Raw genomic sequence first — 19,066 nt, forward strand, 5'->3', positions numbered from 1 at the left:
CACCACACATCGCTCACGTGCACTCACCACCCCCACTACCACCACCCAAGGTACACAAACGCAGTCACACACCCACTCAACAGCCATTCACCTGACAACAGCCTCCAGCCCATGCACCCTCACCCAAAGTCACCAAACGTACACCTCCTACAACCACTACCTCTTCCTTCACTCCCAAACCCCCTCCATCTACCCGTCCGAGTGTGTGTAAAAAACTTTTCCTGTCCAACCTTCACCTCTTCCCCTCACTTCCCCCTCCCCTTCCGACACGCCTTTCCAGGTCCCAACCCAGCACCTCAGCCAGCACATCAGCGGGAACAGTGGTGCCAGCAGTAACCGGCTTCTGGAGTGCGCCAAGCAGCAGGGCAGCCAGTGTGCCAAGGAGCCAGACCACGGACAGTCTCCCACCTCAGAAGCATAAGAAGTTGGCCACTGCCTGGAGGGAGAAGGGCAAAACACCTGCCACCAAGGGCTCTCCCAGGACTACAGTTGGGAGTGGGAAGACAGCTGCGCCACCATCCAAGGTGGGGAAGGGGCACAGAAAGAAAGGGAAGTCGCCGCCATCCCTTACGGCGGACAAGACCGCCACTAGCACCGCTTCCCAGGACAGCGCAGCCACCAGCACCGCTTCCCAGGACACCGCCGCCACCAGCACCGCTGCCAAGGACACTGCCACCACCAGCATCGCTGCCAAGGACACCGCCGCCACAAGCACCGCTTTCCAGGACACCGTCGCCACCAGCACCGCTACCCAGGACACCGCCGACACCAGCACCGCTGCCAAATGACACCGCCGCCACAAGCACCGCTTCCCAGGACACCGCCTCCACCAGCACGCTTACTGAGCCACCCACTAGCACCGCAGGCCATTGAGCGCCGCAAGCACCGCCGCTACTGAGGCCGCCACGTGCAGGATGAAGCACTCTGGGCACAAAGCCCCCTCCAGAACCAGTGGAGAAAGACATCCACTACCTCAGTCCTTGGCAGGATGAAGCACTCTGGGCACAAAGCCCCATCCAGAACCAGTGGAGTATCACATCCACTACCTCAGTCCTTGGCAGGATGAAGCACTCTGGGCACAAGGCCCACTCCAGAACCAGTGCAGACTGTTTTTCACTTGTGAGACTGTGGCCTTGCACTCCCCAGGATAGAGCAGTGGGCAACCCACCCACTTGAGAGACTTGTGAGACTGTGGCTTTGCACTCCACAGGATAAAGCAGTGGGCAACCCACCCACTTGAGAGACTTGTGAGACTGTGGCTTTGCACTCCCCAAGATAAAGCAGTGGGCAAACCACCCACTTGAGAGACTTGTGAGACTGTGGCTTTGCACTCCCCAGGATGCAGCAGTGGGCAACCCACCCACTTGAGTGACTTGTAAGATAGTGGCTTTGCACTTCCCAGGATGCAGCAGTGGGCAACCCACCCACTTGAGAGACTTGTGAGACTGTGGCTGTGCACTCCCCAGGATAAAGCAGTGGGCAAACCACCCACTGGAGATACTTGTGAGACTGTGGCTTTTCACTCCCCAGGATAAAGCAGTGGGCAAACCTCCCACTGTAGAGACTTGAGAGACTGTGGCTTTGCACTCCCCACAATACATCAGTGGGCATTGAGCTCCCTTGTGGATCTGGCATCGTGCACTCATCCGGCTGAGGTGCCCGCTTCCCTTCCCCCTGAGGTGCCTGTTTTATTTCTATCTGATGCCCCTGCAGTGTTCTCTCCGTTTTGATCGGGTATCTTGTGTGGGCTTCGCCCATGCATTTTGGGCCCAGTGGTCCACGGACTATGTATGTGCAGTACATGGACTTGAATTCTTGGTGTATATATTTGTTAATAGTGTATATATATTTTTGAGTACTGGATTTTTATTGATTACAATCGTTACAATCATTTCCTTTTATCCTTGCATTCTTCCAGGGGGTTAGGGGGTGTAAATGTAATGTATCAACATGTATTTGTGTGTGTGTTGTAGTGGGTGAGGGTGGGGGTGTTGCGTGTGTGTGTCACTCTCTTTTCCCTTACCCCTCCCCTGTGTCGTAGGTGCAGTACTCACCATGGTCTTCGCCGCTGGTGTTCGTGCTCCTGGTAGAGGAGCAGGAAGACAAAGGCAGGTAGAATATGGAGTTCCGGCTCCATGGCGTCCTGGTTCCTCATGGGGTGTGTAGAGGTGAGCATTTTCTCTTCCAAGTCCTGTTTCTGCCGTGTTTTTGTTCGCGGTGAAACCGCTCCGGTAAAGGTGGCGGATTGGCCTGTTGTAAAACTGTGGGCGGTACATTGTCTTCCGCCTGTCTGTTGGCGGTTACCGCTGCGCTGTTTGTTTGTTCCGCCGTGGCGGTCGGAATGTTAAAGTGGCTGTCTATGTTGGTGGTTTCCACCACAGTCGTGATTCCATTTTGTTTACCGCCGGCCTGTTGATGGTGGGGTGTGTGGGAGGTGGTAGAGTGATGGGAGTGAGGGTTAGGGTATGTGATAGCATGCAGGTAGGGGGGTGAAAATAATATAAAGTTGACTTACCAGAGTCCAGTCCTCCTCCTACTCCTGCCAGGCCCTCAGGATGCATAATTTCCAAGACTTGTTCCTCCCATGTTGTTAGTTGTGGGGGAGGAGGTGGGAGGGTCCACCCCCATTCATCTGTACTGCGAGCTGGTGTCTTGTTGCAATGGAACTCACCTTCCACGTAGGTTGTTCCACCGCTTCTTGATGTCATCCCTTGTGCTGGGGTGCTGTCCCAGGGCTTAGGTTTTGTCCATGATTCTCCATCTTCCTAGCAATGGACATCTGCTGCACCTGTGATCTAAATAGCTGTGGCTCTACCCAGATGATTTCCTCCACCAAGACCCTTAGCTCCTCCTCAGAGAATCTGGGGTGTTGTTGTGGTGCCATTGGTGTAGTGTGAGTGGTGTAGGTGAGCGTGTGTAGGGTGATGTGTTGGGGTGTGTGATTTAAGGTGCATGGGTGGTGTATTGATGAGGGTGGCATGTGGCTCTGGTTGTGTGAGTGCTCTTGCTGTCTCTCTCTTTTGGCAATGGTTTGTAGACGTAAAGGGTTGTGGGTAATGTGGGTTTGTGTTTTATAGTGGTGTGGGTGTGTTGGTGAGGTGTGTGTATGGGTGTCAGGTGTGTGTAGTTTGAATTGTCCAATGTGGTGTTTTTTTGTATGTGTGTGTGTATTTGAACGCGGTGGTATGTACCGCCAATGGTTTACCAGCATTGAATGTCCGATGTGGTGATTCGTGGGTCATAATGTTGTGGGCGTTGTTCTGTTGGTGTTACGGTGTGCGTTTTGATACCGCCAGTTTATCACTGACCTTTGGTACGGCGGACTCGTGTGTGTGGCTGAATAGTGACGGATTGGCATGTGTCTCATAATATGATGAACGGATATCTGCTGCGGCGGTGGTATGTTGGTGGTAGTCAGCAAGGTGGTAAGTGGGATTGACCGCCAATGTCATAATGAGGGCCATAGTCTCTTAAAAACCAACAAGAGTCTATTGCAAGCACAACGTACCTGGTTTGTGTTCAAATTCTCTGCAAGGGACTGCAGAGGAGGAGATGTGTGGAAAACGAGGAGGTGTGCTTCGATTTCTTTGGTGCACACAGATGATGCGTCATTTATTTTTCACACAGGGAGGGCTTTGCGTCGATTTCTGGTGCGCGGACTTGGATCCTCTTTTTGTTGCAGGGTTTTTAGGTGCCCCAGAAATGATTCATTGAAATCTGGCACCTGCAGGATGAAGTCACAGGGGCCCGTTGATCCGGTGGGCAATTTCTACAGCACGGCAGGCGCTGCGTCGATCTTCTCCTTGCCAAGTTTGGCTGCTTTGTTCCCGTTAGGCGTACAGTGATTTTCTCACAGTGATACTGGCTGTGCGTCATTTCTTGCAGGCTGTGCATTGATTTTTTGCCGCACAAGGAGTTTTTTGCAAGAGATGAAGTCTCTTTGGTCCTGAGACTTCAGGGAACAGGAGCAAGCTCTATCTAAGCTCTTGGAGAGCACTTCTCAGCACAGCCAGTGAGTAGCAAGGCAGCAGGGCAACAGCAGGGCAGCAGTCCTTTGCAGAAAAGCAGTCAGGTGAGTCCTTTGGGCAGACAGGCACTTCTTCTTGGCAGGTTACAGGTTCTGGTCCAGGGTTTCTTCTCCAGTAAGTGTCTAAGTTGGTGGGGGCAGAGGCCCAGTTTAAATACCCAAATGTGCCTTTGAAGAGATGAGACTTCAAAGAGTGGCTTAGAAGTGCACAAGGACCCCTTTCAGTTCCACCCTCTCTGCCAGGGTCCCAATGGGGGTTATGGTAGTCCCTTGTGTGAGAGCAGGCTACTGTCCTTTGACATGTAAGTGCCATGACCTCAACCCTCCCAGTCCAGAAAGGCCCATTCAATATGCAGATGTGTGCATGTGTGACTGAGCATCCTATGTTTGGGGTTTGTCTGAGTGAGTGCATAAGGGAGCTGTCAACTAAACCTAGCCAGATGTGGATTGTAAGGCACAGAAGGATTAAAGTGCAGCAAAATGCCGACTTTCTAAAAGTGGCATTTTAAAATACCATACTAAATATGACCTGGTTATTCCTTTCAGATCAGAAGCTACCACTCAAACAGTATATGAGGGTCGCCCTAATGTTAGCCTATGAAAGGAGCAGGCCTCACAGCACTGTAAAATGAATTTAGGAGTTTTACACTACCAGGACATGTAAACTACAAAGGTACCTGTCCTGCCTTTTGTCTACATAGCAACCTGCCTTAGGGGTTACCTAGGTCCCACTTTAGGGGTGACATGTAGAAAAAGGGGAGTTTCAGACTTGGCAATTACTTTTAAATGTAAAGTCGAATTGGCAGTGAAACTGCACAAACAGGCCTTGCAATGACAGGCCTGAGACATGGTTAAGGGGCTACTTAAGTGGGTGGTACAATCAGTACTGTAGGCCCACTAGTAGCATTTAATCTACAGGCCCTGGGCACATGTAGGCCCTCATTACAACATTGGTGGTAAATCCTGCTTACCGCTGTGCAGAAGACCGCCAACACACTGCCGCGGCTGCGGAATTCCGCCACAGCTATTACGACCCACAGCTCGGAATCTGCCAAAATCCAGACACCCACACAAGTCCGCCACACCAAAGGTCATTGATAAACTGGTGATAACAAAACCTCCACTGTCACGGCAACAGGAATACGCCAACACTATCAGGACCCACGAATCCACGCTGCGGTCTTTCAACCACGGTATTCCATTGGCGGTACACACCGCCGCGCTCAAAATACACACACATTTACAAAACACAACCACATTGGACAATTCCAAATACACACACCTGATACACATACACACACCACTCCCACACACCCAATACAATATAAAACAACCACCCACATCACCCACAAACCCTTACTACCAGAAATTTAGACGAAGGCCAGAGAGAAGGCACAGCAAAGACAACACCACCATACAGAGGCACACAACACCATCACACATACACATCCACGCACAAAAAACCACACACCCCTAAACATCACCCAACACATCACAACACACACCACCTCACACATTACCCACACCACCCCATGGCACCGCAAAGACACCCCAGGTTTTCTGAGGAGGAGCTCAGGGTCATGGTGGAGGAAATCATCCGGGTAGAGCCACAGGTATTCGGATCACAGGTGCAGCACACCACCATAGCTAGGAAGATTGAGCTATGGCGCAGAATCGTGGACAGGTTCAACGCAGTGGGACAGCACCCAAGAACACGGGATGACATCAGGAAGAGGTGGAACGACCTACGGAGGAAGGTGCGTTCTGTGGTCTCAAGACACCACATTGCGGTTCAGCGGACTGGCGGTGGACCCCCACCTCCTCCCCCACAACTAACAACATGGGAGGAGCAGGTCTTGGCTATACTGCATCCTGAGGGCCTTGCACAAGTAGCAGGAGGAATGGACTCTGGTAAGTCAAATCTTTCCTATTATATCCCCTACTCTACCTGCATGCTATCACATACCCCCACCCTCGCCCTCACCCCCATCACTCCAACTCCTCACATATGTCCCACTATCACAAACCACACATCCCAACACCAGGCCCTGCATGCAACAACAAAGCATGGACACCCATCACCAATGCACGGCCACTGCACATACCCATGCAGACCCCTAAACAATTAGCACACAAGGTCCTACACAAGAATGCAAGCACTGGGGTATAGGGTCACCCACCCATTGCACACCATGGCACACACAGATGCAATAATCATGCCTTTACACCCCTGCAGGACCCCTACCCAACGTCACCGGACAGGAGGTTCCAGACATGTCCCCTCCCCCCACAGAAGAGGCCCACAGTGATGACAGCAGCTCTGTCCAACTGGATCTAGATGACCAGCCCGGCCCATCGGGGACCTCGGGACAGTCGGTTCCCCTCACACTGGCACAAGCCACAACAGAGCCTCCCCCCTCTGGAAACACCAGCACAGCACCCACCCAGGGGGCCCATATCTCTGTCCCCAGGACACGTCAAGCAGCAGTGTGTCCACCACTACAGGGAACCCAGGCTAACCCACCACCCCAAGAACAGCAGGGACCTGGGGGCAGTGGCAGTGGGCACACGATTCAGGGGACAGAGGCCCAGGAACACAGGGTAACTGGGAGGGCTGCTGTGCTACAGGGGGAGGACAGGCCCAGGGAACCCAATCTCCATGAGGCCCTCTTTAACATCATGGGAGCCTACCTCCATTCCCGGGAGACGATGGATGGCAACGGTACTGGCCAAGTTTCAGGAGACCCAGCAGCTGCAGGAGGAACAGTATTTGGGGTTCAGGGAAGAACTCAAATCCATCAATACCACCCTGGGCACCATTGTAGGGGTGCTGAAGGAACTTGTGAACACCAGGAGGGACACTGTGGCACAACAAGGGGCCCCTGACACTAGCCTGGATGATGAACTGCCCACCACATCCGCCGGCGCTAGTGGACAGGAGGAACAATGCCAAGACTCCCGCCAAGAAATGAGACCACCCTGAATGTCATCCTTCTGTCCCACTTTGTCACCCTGTCCATCCATCAACTGTCCCAGCTGCACTTCCTATGCCCCTGCATCTGCATTTGCCAGGAAAGCTCTGGCAAACATAAGCACCACACATCCCACAGGCACTCACACAAGCATCATACCCATGCAGACATGCCAACATCCACTGCCTCCACTGTGTCCCCCTCCTCCCTCCCTGGCATGTCTCCACTCACACCTGCATGCACTACATCTTCAGCCACGACGTCCATCACCAGCACACCCATCACCACACATCGCTCACGTGCACTCACCACCCCCACTACCACCACCCAAGGTACACAAACGCAGTCACACACCCACTCAACAGCCATTCACCTGACAACAGCCTCCAGCTTATGCACCCTCACCCAAAGTCACCAAACGTACACCTCCTACAACCACTACCTCTTCCTTCACTCCCAAACCCCCTCCATCTACCCGTCCGAGTGTGTGTAAAAAACTTTTCCTGTCCAACCTTCACCTCTTCCCCTCACTTCCCCCTCCCCTTCCGACACGCCTTTCCAGGTCCCAACCCAGCACCTCAGCCAGCACATCAGCGGGAACAGTGGTGCCAGCAGTAACCGGCTTCTGGAGTGCGCCAAGCAGCAGGGCAGCCAGTGTGCCAAGGAGCCAGACCACGGACAGTCTCCCACCTCAGAAGCATAAGAAGTTGGCCACTGCCTGGAGGGAGAAGGGCAAAACACCTGCCACCAAGGGCTCTCCCAGGACTACAGTTGGGAGTGGGAAGACAGCTGCGCCACCATCCAAGGTGGGGAAGGGGCACAGAAAGAAAGGGAAGTCGCCGCCATCCCTTACGGCGGACAAGACCGCCACTAGCACCGCTTCCCAGGACAGCGCAGCCACCAGCACCGCTTCCCAGGACACCGCCGCCACCAGCACCGCTGCCAAGGACACTGCCACCACCAGCATCGCTGCCAAGGACACCGCCGCCACAAGCACCGCTTTCCAGGACACCGTCGCCACCAGCACCGCTACCCAGGACACCGCCGACACCAGCACCGCTGCCAAATGACACCGCCGCCACAAGCACCGCTTCCCAGGACACCGCCTCCACCAGCACGCTTACTGAGCCACCCACTAGCACCGCAGGCCATTGAGCGCCGCAAGCACCGCCGCTACTGAGGCCGCCACGTGCAGGATGAAGCACTCTGGGCACAAAGCCCCCTCCAGAACCAGTGGAGAAAGACATCCACTACCTCAGTCCTTGGCAGGATGAAGCACTCTGGGCACAAAGCCCCATCCAGAACCAGTGGAGTATCACATCCACTACCTCAGTCCTTGGCAGGATGAAGCACTCTGGGCACAAGGCCCACTCCAGAACCAGTGCAGACTGTTTTTCACTTGTGAGACTGTGGCCTTGCACTCCCCAGGATAGAGCAGTGGGCAACCCACCCACTTGAGAGACTTGTGAGACTGTGGCTTTGCACTCCACAGGATAAAGCAGTGGGCAACCCACCCACTTGAGAGACTTGTGAGACTGTGGCTTTGCACTCCCCAAGATAAAGCAGTGGGCAAACCACCCACTTGAGAGACTTGTGAGACTGTGGCTTTGCACTCCCCAGGATGCAGCAGTGGGCAACCCACCCACTTGAGTGACTTGTAAGATAGTGGCTTTGCACTTCCCAGGATGCAGCAGTGGGCAACCCACCCACTTGAGAGACTTGTGAGACTGTGGCTGTGCACTCCCCAGGATAAAGCAGTGGGCAAACCACCCACTGGAGATACTTGTGAGACTGTGGCTTTTCACTCCCCAGGATAAAGCAGTGGGCAAACCTCCCACTGTAGAGACTTGAGAGACTGTGGCTTTGCACTCCCCACAATACATCAGTGGGCATTGAGCTCCCTTGTGGATCTGGCATCGTGCACTCATCCGGCTGAGGTGCCCCCTTCCCTTCCCCCTGAGGTGCCTGTTTTATTTCTATCTGATGCCCCTGCAGTGTTCTCTCCGTTTTGATCGGGTATCTTGTGTGGGCTTCGCCCATGCATTTTGGGCCCAGTGGTCCACGGACTATGTATGTGCAGTACATGGACTTGAATTCTGGGTGTATATATTTGTTAATAGTGTATATATATTTTTGAGTACTGGATTTTTATTGATTACAATCGTTACAATCATTTCCTTTTATCCTTGCATTCTTCCAGGGGGTTAGGGGGTGTAAATGTAATGTATCAACATGTATTTGTGTGTGTGTTGTAGTGGGTGAGGGTGGGGGTGTTGCGTGTGTGTGTCACTCTCTTTTCCCTTACCCCTCCCCTGTGTCGTAGGTGCAGTACTCACCATGGTCTTCGCCGCTGGTGTTCGTGCTCCTGGTAGAGGAGCAGGAAGACAAAGGCAGGTAGAATATGGAGTTCCGGCTCCATGGCGTCCTGGTTCCTCATGGGGTGTGTAGAGGTGAGCATTTTCCCTTCCAAGTCCTGTTTCTGCCGTGTTTTTGTTCGCGGTGAAACCGCTCCGGTAAAGGTGGCGGATTGGCCTGTTGTAAAACTGTGGGCGGTACATTGTCTTCCGCCTGTCTGTTGGCGGTTACCGCTGCGCTGTTTGTTTGTTCCGCCGTGGCGGTCGGAATGTTAAAGTGGCTGTCTATGTTGGTGGTTTCCACCACAGTCGTGATTCCATTTTGTTTACCGCCGGCCTGTTGGCGGTTTTACTGCCACTTTAACACCGACGACCAGGGTTGTAATGAGGGCCATAGTGCACTTCACTAGGAACTTATAAGTAAATTAAATAGGCCAATTGGGTATGTTCCAATGTCACCAAGTTTTAAGGGAGAGAGCATATGCACTTTACCACTGGTTAGCAGTGGTAAAGTGCGCAGAGTCCTACGAACCAGCGAACCAGCGAAAACAGTGTCCAAAAAGTGGAGGGAGGCAGGCAAAAAGTTAGGGGTGACCATCCTAAGGCTGTCAGGTCTAACAGAAATCCTAGCAAACTAGCATATTTTTGAAAACTAGCTAAATATTGGACTTGAGGATGTGATGAAATGTGTGTCTCTTACCACATTTTTCTACCCAGAATCCCTTGCAAACCAAAAAACTTGTCTAAAAAATAAAATGTTGTCACATTTCTGTGAAGCAAAGCTCTGGAATCAGATCGGTGACCCAAACTACCTTCTAACCAGCATTTCCCCAAGTTTCTAGATAAAAAATGGTACTGCAGTTATATGGGTGGACCTAATGCCTGCTACAGGAAATGCGCCAAAACGCAATGTGGACACATTGCATTTTTTCACTGAAAACAGACTTCTTTTTAGCAATGTGCCTAGTTGTGGATTGTGGGCTCTAACTCAGCAAGCACAAAGGGAATCCTAGCAAACCTTTATATTTTTGAAAACTGGACATCTGTTAGAATCCAGGATTGGATGATTTGTTTGGCTCTTACCACACATTTCTACCCAGAATCCCTTGCAAACTTCAAACTGTATCTAATGAACACATTTCCTCGTCTTTTTGTGATGCAAACATCTGAAACCTGAGAGGAGACACAAACTTCCTTCCATCCAGCATTTCTCCAAGTCTCCCAATTAAAGTTGTACCTCACTTTTGTGGGTAGGCCTAATACCCCAAAACGCAACTTTGATACATCACATATTTCCAGTGAAAACTCACTTGGTTTTTGCAATGTGCCTGTTAGACCTGGCATCTGTGGTGTGGTTTCCCCTGTCTTTTTGCCTCTGCTTCCTGTGTTTCTTACTGAGTGCTGGCTTTCGTTTTTGCAGGTTTTGGTACGCTGGGAACTTTACCACTGCTGACTAGTGCTAAAGTGCAAGTGCCCTCTGTGTAAACTGAAAACGTAATTGGCTTTTTCATGACTGGCATATTTGATTGACTAGTAAGTCTCTAGTAAGGCACACTAGAAATGCCCAGGGCCTGCAAATCACATGATAATAGTGGGCCTGAAGCACTGGTTGTGCTACCCACATGATTAGCCCTCTGCAAAGCAGAGTCTGTGTGTGTAGTTTTACACTGTCAATTTGAGCTGGCAAGTGCTCAAACCTTCCTTTTTTGCACAGGTAATGCACCCCTAGGGAGCACCTAGGTAGCCCCATGGGCAGGGTGCAGTGTATGTTATAGGTACTGATGTGTTTTACATGTCCTGATAATATTGCCAAATTCAGTTTTCGCTATTGCCCTGCCTATCTCGCCCATATGTTAACATGAGGACTGCCTAGATATCTTTTAATTGCAGTTTCCCATTGGGAACAGCTAGATTAATGGAGATGCGGTCTCCGAAATCACAATTTAAAATTACATCTTTGGTAAAGTTGTTTTTTAAATTGTCAGTTTGAAAATGCCACTTTTAGAAAGTAGGCTTTTTCTTGTTTAATCATTCTGTGTCTCTGCGCTGCCTGTGGAATCCACGTCTGGTTCAGACTGACCATTGGCCTGTTTGTGATTTCCCTCTAGACAGTGACACTAAGGGAGCTGAGGAGTGTCCTGCATGTCCTAATGAGTCTCCTGAGCTAGAGTGTGGAGAGTGGACCTCACTACTGGACCTGAAAGGGCTGTGCCTGTCCTTACACAATGCAGTCTCCAACCCCCTGGTGTGTACCTGGGTCCAGGCTTGAGCAAGGCAGGTTCTTGTCAACCACAGAGACTTTCCTTTGATGTTTGCCTACTTCAAAGGTAGAAATGGGCAGAAGTAGTAGACACTTCTGGATCAAGAGGACCCTCTGCCAAGGAAAAGAGTTGAAGAGCTGGAGGAGGAGTACTGCCCCTTTGCTGTGTGTGTTTTGCTGGGATGGTTTGCAATTGCTTCTTCTGCCTTAGAGATGGCAAATACTGGACTTGCTGTGTATCCTGCTTGTGAAGTTACTCCAAGGGCTTGGACTGAGCTTGCCTCCTGTTAAGAAGGTTCAGGGACAGCAAAGACTGCACCTACCAGTCTCTGGGTTCACTTACTGTGGACTCTAACTCACCAGTTGGTGCCTACTCTTGTTTCTTGACCCTTGGAAGTGAAAGCTGATGAAAAACCAAGAAAAAACAAGTACACTGACTTCAGTGTCCAAGCGACACTGCCTGCAACTGAAGCCGTGGTCACTGCTGCAGTACGACGACCCTGACCAACATCGCAAGCCTGATGCCGCTGACATCCCATGACTTCATGAGTCCTGTGTCCTGTGTCACTGACGTCCATGACACCTGACTCCGCCGCAGCGCATGCAGCCTCATGGTATAACTGCAACCCTGTGAGGTCACCCCACTGCATCATAACCCGCCGGACATCAACCCCGCTGCAGCTTACGGACCCAAAGCTACACAATGCCACCCTCTCATCTCCCAAACAAGAATCCATTGCTTCATACCGACTCCTCTGCTCCACTGCTCCACATCATGGGAACTGATGCCCATCCAGATCTAGTGACACCTCACTCCCTGTCTCCGTGCACCGGCTTGTTTTCTCATTTTCAGAAGGTACTGTACCTGGGGGTCTGTGTGACTCCCTGAAAGGCACCATTGGAGTTTGGTTGTTGGGAACGACTTTGTCATGATGCCGTGATAACACCAAATGAAAGCATTTGTATTTCTAAGTGCTATATTCAAGTTTAATCTTTGACAATTCATATCTTTGCTTCTGTATTTTGGATGTTTGTGGCTTTGGTCTTGTTTTACTCTGACAAATATTGGCTAAACTGGTGTTGAGCACTTTTGTAGTGTTTTCACAGGGTTATTCTGTGTGAATGTACACATACTTTACACATTACCATTGAGATGGGCCTGACTGCTTATGCCAAACTAACAAGGTGGTGAGCAAGGGTTATCTGAGCTGTGTTTCTCCCTTATCCTAACTAGATTGGAGGTCCCTGCTTAGACAGAGTGCAAATTGACTATAAACCAGACACCCCATTTCTAACAGTACCTTGCTGTGGATTTGAGTATCTAGCCCAGCCGGCACCTGGGGGAAACCAAGGAAAGTTGTTCCTTTTTTAAAAACTATTCGCCTAGGGGAATATGGGACAAGGGTGTCTTGTGTAGCTCTTACCACATTTTCCTATGAAGAACCCTTTGCAAACCTCAAAATATGTCTAAAAAAATACGATTTCCTCACATTTCTGTGATGCAAAGTTCCGGAATCTGAGAGGAGCCACAAACTTCCTTCTATCCAGCATTTCTCCAAGTTTCTCAAATAAAAATGTTACCTCACTTGTGTGGCTAAGCCTAATGCCCACAACAAGAAATTCCCAAAGCGCATATTTGATACATCACATATTTCCAGTGAAAACTCTTAGGCCCTCATTACAACCCTGGTGGTAGATGCCGCTTACCACTGTGCTGACGGCTGCCAACATGCTGTGACTGAGGCAGAAATCCGCTATGGGTATTATGTCACACACAGAGAAATCCGCCACTATACATAACCCACACAAGTCTGCCACACCAAAGGTCAGTGATAAACTGGCGGTACCAAAACCAACACCTCTACGCCAACAGGAACACGCCCACAGTATCACGACCCACGAATCACCATGGCAGGCTTTCAATTGCGGTAAACCATTGGCGGTACACACCGCTGTGCACAAAATACACACACACTTACAAAACTACACCACACTGGACAATTCAAACTACACACACTTGACACATATACACACACCACACCCACACACTCACACCACTATAAAACACACACCCACATTACCCACAACCTTTTACGACCCCAAGGATTTGATAACTGAGAGAGAGATAGAGAAGGCAGGAACACCCACCCAATCAGAGGCACAGAACACCATCACCTATACACCATCCACGCACCTCACACAACACACCACAACACATCACCCCACACATCACCCCACACATCCTCACACATATCACTCACACACAACCATGGCACCCCAAAGACATCCCAGGTTTTCTGAGCAGGAGCTAAGGGCCATGGTGGAGGAAATCATCCGGGTAGAGCCACAGCTATTCGGATCACAGGTGCAGCAGACGTCCATTGCAATGAAGATGGAGCTACGGCGGTGAATCGTTGACAGGGTCAATGCCATGGGACAGCACCCAAGATCCAAGGATGACATCAGGAAGAGGTGGAACGGCCTACGGGGGAAGGTGCGTTCCGTGGTTGCAAGACACCAAATAGCTGTACAGAGGACTGGCGGTGGACTCCCACCTCCTTCCCCACAACTAACAACATGGGAGGAGCAAGTCTTGGCAATCATACATCCTGAGGGCCTCGCAGGAGTAGCAGGTGGACTGGACTCTGGCAAGTCAAATCTATACTACTAAATCCCCCACCCTACATGCATGCCATCACAAACTTCTACCCCTACCCTCATCCACATCACTCCACCACCTCACATATACCCCACCATAACAACCCACCCATCCCAATTCCAAGCTCTGCATGCAACACCTATGCATGTACACTCATCACAGACCTGCATGGACACCCATCACCACAGCATGCCCAGTAAATCACCACTCATACAAGGCCAAGCTGACAGGGAAATCACAATCATAGAGGGAAACACACCCATGCACAATTTGGCCCACGCAGAGAAAAAATAACAATCCATTTGCATCCCCACAGGACCCATACTCAACGTCACCAGAGAGCAGGTGCCAGCTACATCTAGACCCCCCAAAGAAGAGGCCCACAGTGACGACAGCAGCTCTGCATGCCTGGATCTCGATGACCAACTTAGCTCAGACGGGATCTCTGGACAGTCGGGTACCCAGGCACAGTCCCAATCCAACATAGAGCCTCCCCCTCAGGAAACACCACCACAGCACCCACTCAGCGGGCCCATGCCACTGTCCCCAGGACATATCAATCAGCAGTGTGTCCACAACTACAGGGACCCCAGGCAACCCCACAAACCCAGGACGACCAGGGACCTGGGGTCAGTGGACACACAATTCAGGGGACAGAGGCACAGGACAACAGGGAAGCTGGGAGGACTGCTGTGCGACAAGGGGAGGACAGGCCCAGGGAACCCTTGAACCCACTCTCCACCATCCTGGGAGCATACCACCATTCTCAGGAGACGATGGGCCAGATACTGGCCAAGCTGCAGGAGACCCAGCGGCTGCAGGAGGGACAGTACCTAGGGATCAGGGAGGACCTAACAAAAATATTCACCATCCTGGTCACCATTGCAGAGGTGCTGGCAGACATTAGCAAGATCATGAGGGAGACAGTGGCACAACAATGGGCGCCTGACACTAGCCAAATTGAGGAACAGCCTTCCACCTCCGCCGGCGCTAGTGGACAGGAGGCCCTGCCACAGGACCAACAGACCACCAACACCCGACCCCCTGCAGAAGGAGAACCACCCCGCAAAAGGTCCCTGTGATCCAGGCTGAAGACAGAGAACATTGCCAAGACCCCCACCAGGAAATAAGACTCGTCTGATTGTCATCCTTGTGTCCCACACTGTCACCCTGTCCACCTTGAAGTACCATTACTCCCCTTCCTATGCCCCATTGGACAATGCACCTGTGATTCCAAGAGACTGGACTCTACCCTGAACTTTCTTCCACCATCAGCCCAGCCCCTTGCACCACCCCCTCTACTTATAAGCACCTAAATAAACACTCTTGGAACAAATTCCAATCTGGATTCTAACAAATGATTCAAATATATATTAGTACAACATTATCAAAGCATTGCAACTCAAAAGTACAGTGAAATATACTTTAGGATGACCTCTGGTGGGCAGCACTACACATAGCATGAGCCAGAGTGGGGCACAGAGATCTGAGAATGGAGATGCCAAAGGGTACAGTCAGTGGCCATAGACATAGGGAAACCAGCTGCCTTGTACATTGTCCAACAGATGACAGAAATGTTAAGTGAAGTTACAGTGTCTTACCTGTGTGTCACTAGAAGTACTACTGAATAATACTGGTTCTGTTGTCAACATCTTCTTCCTCTGCCTCCTCTTCCTCACTGTCCACAGGCTCCACCGCTGCCACAAAAACATCTCCAGGCACATCCTCCTGCCGAAAAGTTACCTGGTGTCTCCAGGCAAGGTTGTGCAACATGCAACGATGATCTGGCACACCTTCTTGGGTGAGTAGTACACGGATCCACCTGTCAGATGGATACACCGGACCCTGGCCTTCAGGAGGCCAAAGGTTCTTTCTATAATCCTCCTTGTACACCCCTGTGCCTCATTGTAACGTTCCTCTGACCTTGTCCTGGCATTCCTCACTGGGGTCAGTAGCTATGAGAGGTTGGGGTAACCAGAGTCACCTGCAAATATCGAGGGACAACTATGAGACACACACTAACCCGTAGGGACAACCCCATAACCAGACACCTGCTCATACTGTGTGGGGACCTTTGGCTCACCTATTAGCCACACCCGGTGCCTCCGGAGTTGGCCCATCACATATGGGATGCTGCTATTCCTCAAGATATAGGCGTCATGCACAGAGCCAGGAAATTTGGCATTCACATGGGCGATGTACTCGTCCGCCAAACACACCATCTGTACATTGATTGAGTGATAGCTTTTTCTATTCCTGTAAACTTGTTAATTTCTCGGGTGGGGGGGACAAATGCCACATGTGTACCATCAATGGCACCAATGATGTTAGGGATAGGTCCCAGGGCATAAAAGTCAGCTTTCACTGAGGCCAAATCCTCCACCTGAGGGAACAAGATGTAGCTGTGCATGTGTTTCAGCAGGGCAGACAACACTCTGGTCAACACGTTAAAGAACATTGGCTGAGACATCCCTGATGCCATGGCCACTGTTGTTTGGAGGAACCACTTGCCAGGAAATGGAGCACTGACAGGACCTGCACTAGAGGGGGGATACCTGTGAGTTGGCAGATAGCAGACATCAGGTCTGGCTCCAGTTGGGCATTACTGTAGGTAATGATAATGTGTCTGTCCTCCATTGTCGCTAGGTCTACCAGGGGACTGTGCCCCAGAGGATGCCGCCATCTCATATTCTGCCTCAGCGGTTGAAGCCTATGGAAGAGAATGGTGGGCAGAGGGTCATATTCACACGTATATTGCACTAATGATGAATTGTTGACTTTACAGACACAGTATGTGAACACAAGAGTCCGTTGATGTGCCAATGTCTGCTGTGACGCAGTTAGGTGCCATGCCCTGTGCCCGCTGAAATGGCGGCTGCCTGGCCTGTGAGGAGGGACAAGTGGAAATGAGATAATTGCGCTGGCGTTGTGTGCAGTCGTGGTAGGCGGTCGATGACCACCGCGCAAATTTGCATTGGTTATCATTGGGCCCTATGGGTTCCAGGAGCCAATGGCGATGTACACCAGCGGTGACGTTACGCACCGCCGCGGACATCACCGCCATTTTCTTTCTAATCACTCACTTGCTACCTGGCCTTAAACAGGAGAGGACCTACACTGCAAGTGCTGTTATGACCTGTGTCTGGAAGCGTCAATGGCTCATGTGTCTGGGGAAGGGCCCCTGCCTTCACTGCGGAGGAGTTGGAGAAACTGGTGGATGGGGTCCTACCCCAGTACATGTTACTCTACAGTCGTCCAGACAAACAGGTGAGTAAACTGTGAGCATGATGCATGGGCCATGAATGTATGGACTGCTGTGTGTGTAAGCCACATGTAGGGGGGCAGAGGGGTCCTGGCCAGAGTGCAACATGTAAGGTGGTCAATGAATGTGCGTCAGGGGATGTGTGGGATCTGGTGGGCAATGAGTATGATGGTTCAGGCTGGTGAATAATTCCCTTTTCTGCTGTTGTTTCCCTGCAGGTCAGCGCCCACCAGAAAGAGGGTATTTGGTGTGCCATCTCCAAGGAGGTGTGGACCCTGGGGGTCTTTGATAGGCGGAGCACCTACTGCACAAGAGGTGGGATGACCTGCACCACTGGGCAAAGAACATGGCGGAGGCCCAGCTGGGGCTGGCCTCCCAACGAGGAAGGTGTGCCCATCACACCATGACCGCCCTGATGTTCCGCATCCTGGTGGTGGCCTATCCGGGGTTGGATGGGCGCTTGAAGGCATCACAGTAGCCACGAGGGGTGAGTACAGAATCTGAAACATGACTTTGCACGCGTTAGGAGGCACCTGGGTGGGGGATGTGGGCTGTGGGTGCCCCTAGGCCAGGGCGAACATGACAGGATAGGCCCCTTGTTGGGCAGGCTCAGAATCACTCCTACCCCAATAGTGTTGGCAGCCATCTACTCCTGGGCAGGGTCCTGTGGGTTTCAGGTGTGCAGCTAATGGCATTAGACATTGAACGTCATGGGCTGGTGACTGTCTTAGTAAATGGTTGGGCATGGCCTAGTGTATAGGGCTGCTCCCCGTGTGTTGTGTACTCCAACGGTAGTGGTGTTGCTGGCATTGACCAAGTGTATCCTCTGTCTCTCCCTCCTCTTTTTGTTTTGTCACCCTGTCCTTATGTGCATTAGCTTCATCTGGTGTAGGAGCAGAGGCACCGGCGGTGGAGAGAGCTGCATCCCACATGGCCCATGAGGCCGAATCCACCGAGGGTGAGGGCACCATTGGGACGGAGGGCGAGGGGAGCACCACAACGGAGACGGCAGGGGAGACCACAGACAGCGACTCCTCCTCCAATGGAAGCTCCCTGTTGGTGGCAGACACCTCTGTGCCCACCCCCGTACCAGCACTGCCCTCCCAGCAGCCCCTCAGCATGTTTCCCGTGCCCACTCACCCAGGAGGGTGGGCACCTCCTTCGCCCCAGGCACCTCAGGCCCTGCCACAGTCAGCCCTGCTGCCCTCAGTGAGGAGGCTATTGACCTCCTGAGATCCCTCTCTGTTGGGCAGTCAACCATAATGAATGCCATCCAGGGTTTGCAACAAACAAACGTACACCTGGAGGGCATTCAATCTGGCGTGGCAGCCCAACAGAGAGCATTTAAGGCTCTGGCCTCAGCATTGATGGCAGTCCTTGTCCCTGTCTCTAGCCTCCCCCCTCCAACTTCCTCTACCCAGACCCAATCCCCTCAACCCCAGCCTATCCCAGGCACACCTTTCAGACCAGCATTCACCCAAATCAGCACACAAAGGTGGCTCAGGCAAGCATAAGCACCACACTTCATCTCA

Source organism: Pleurodeles waltl, chromosome 2_1 (assembly GCF_031143425.1).
Source record: "Pleurodeles waltl isolate 20211129_DDA chromosome 2_1, aPleWal1.hap1.20221129, whole genome shotgun sequence".
In the NCBI taxonomy this organism is placed as follows: Eukaryota; Metazoa; Chordata; class Amphibia; order Caudata; family Salamandridae; genus Pleurodeles; species Pleurodeles waltl.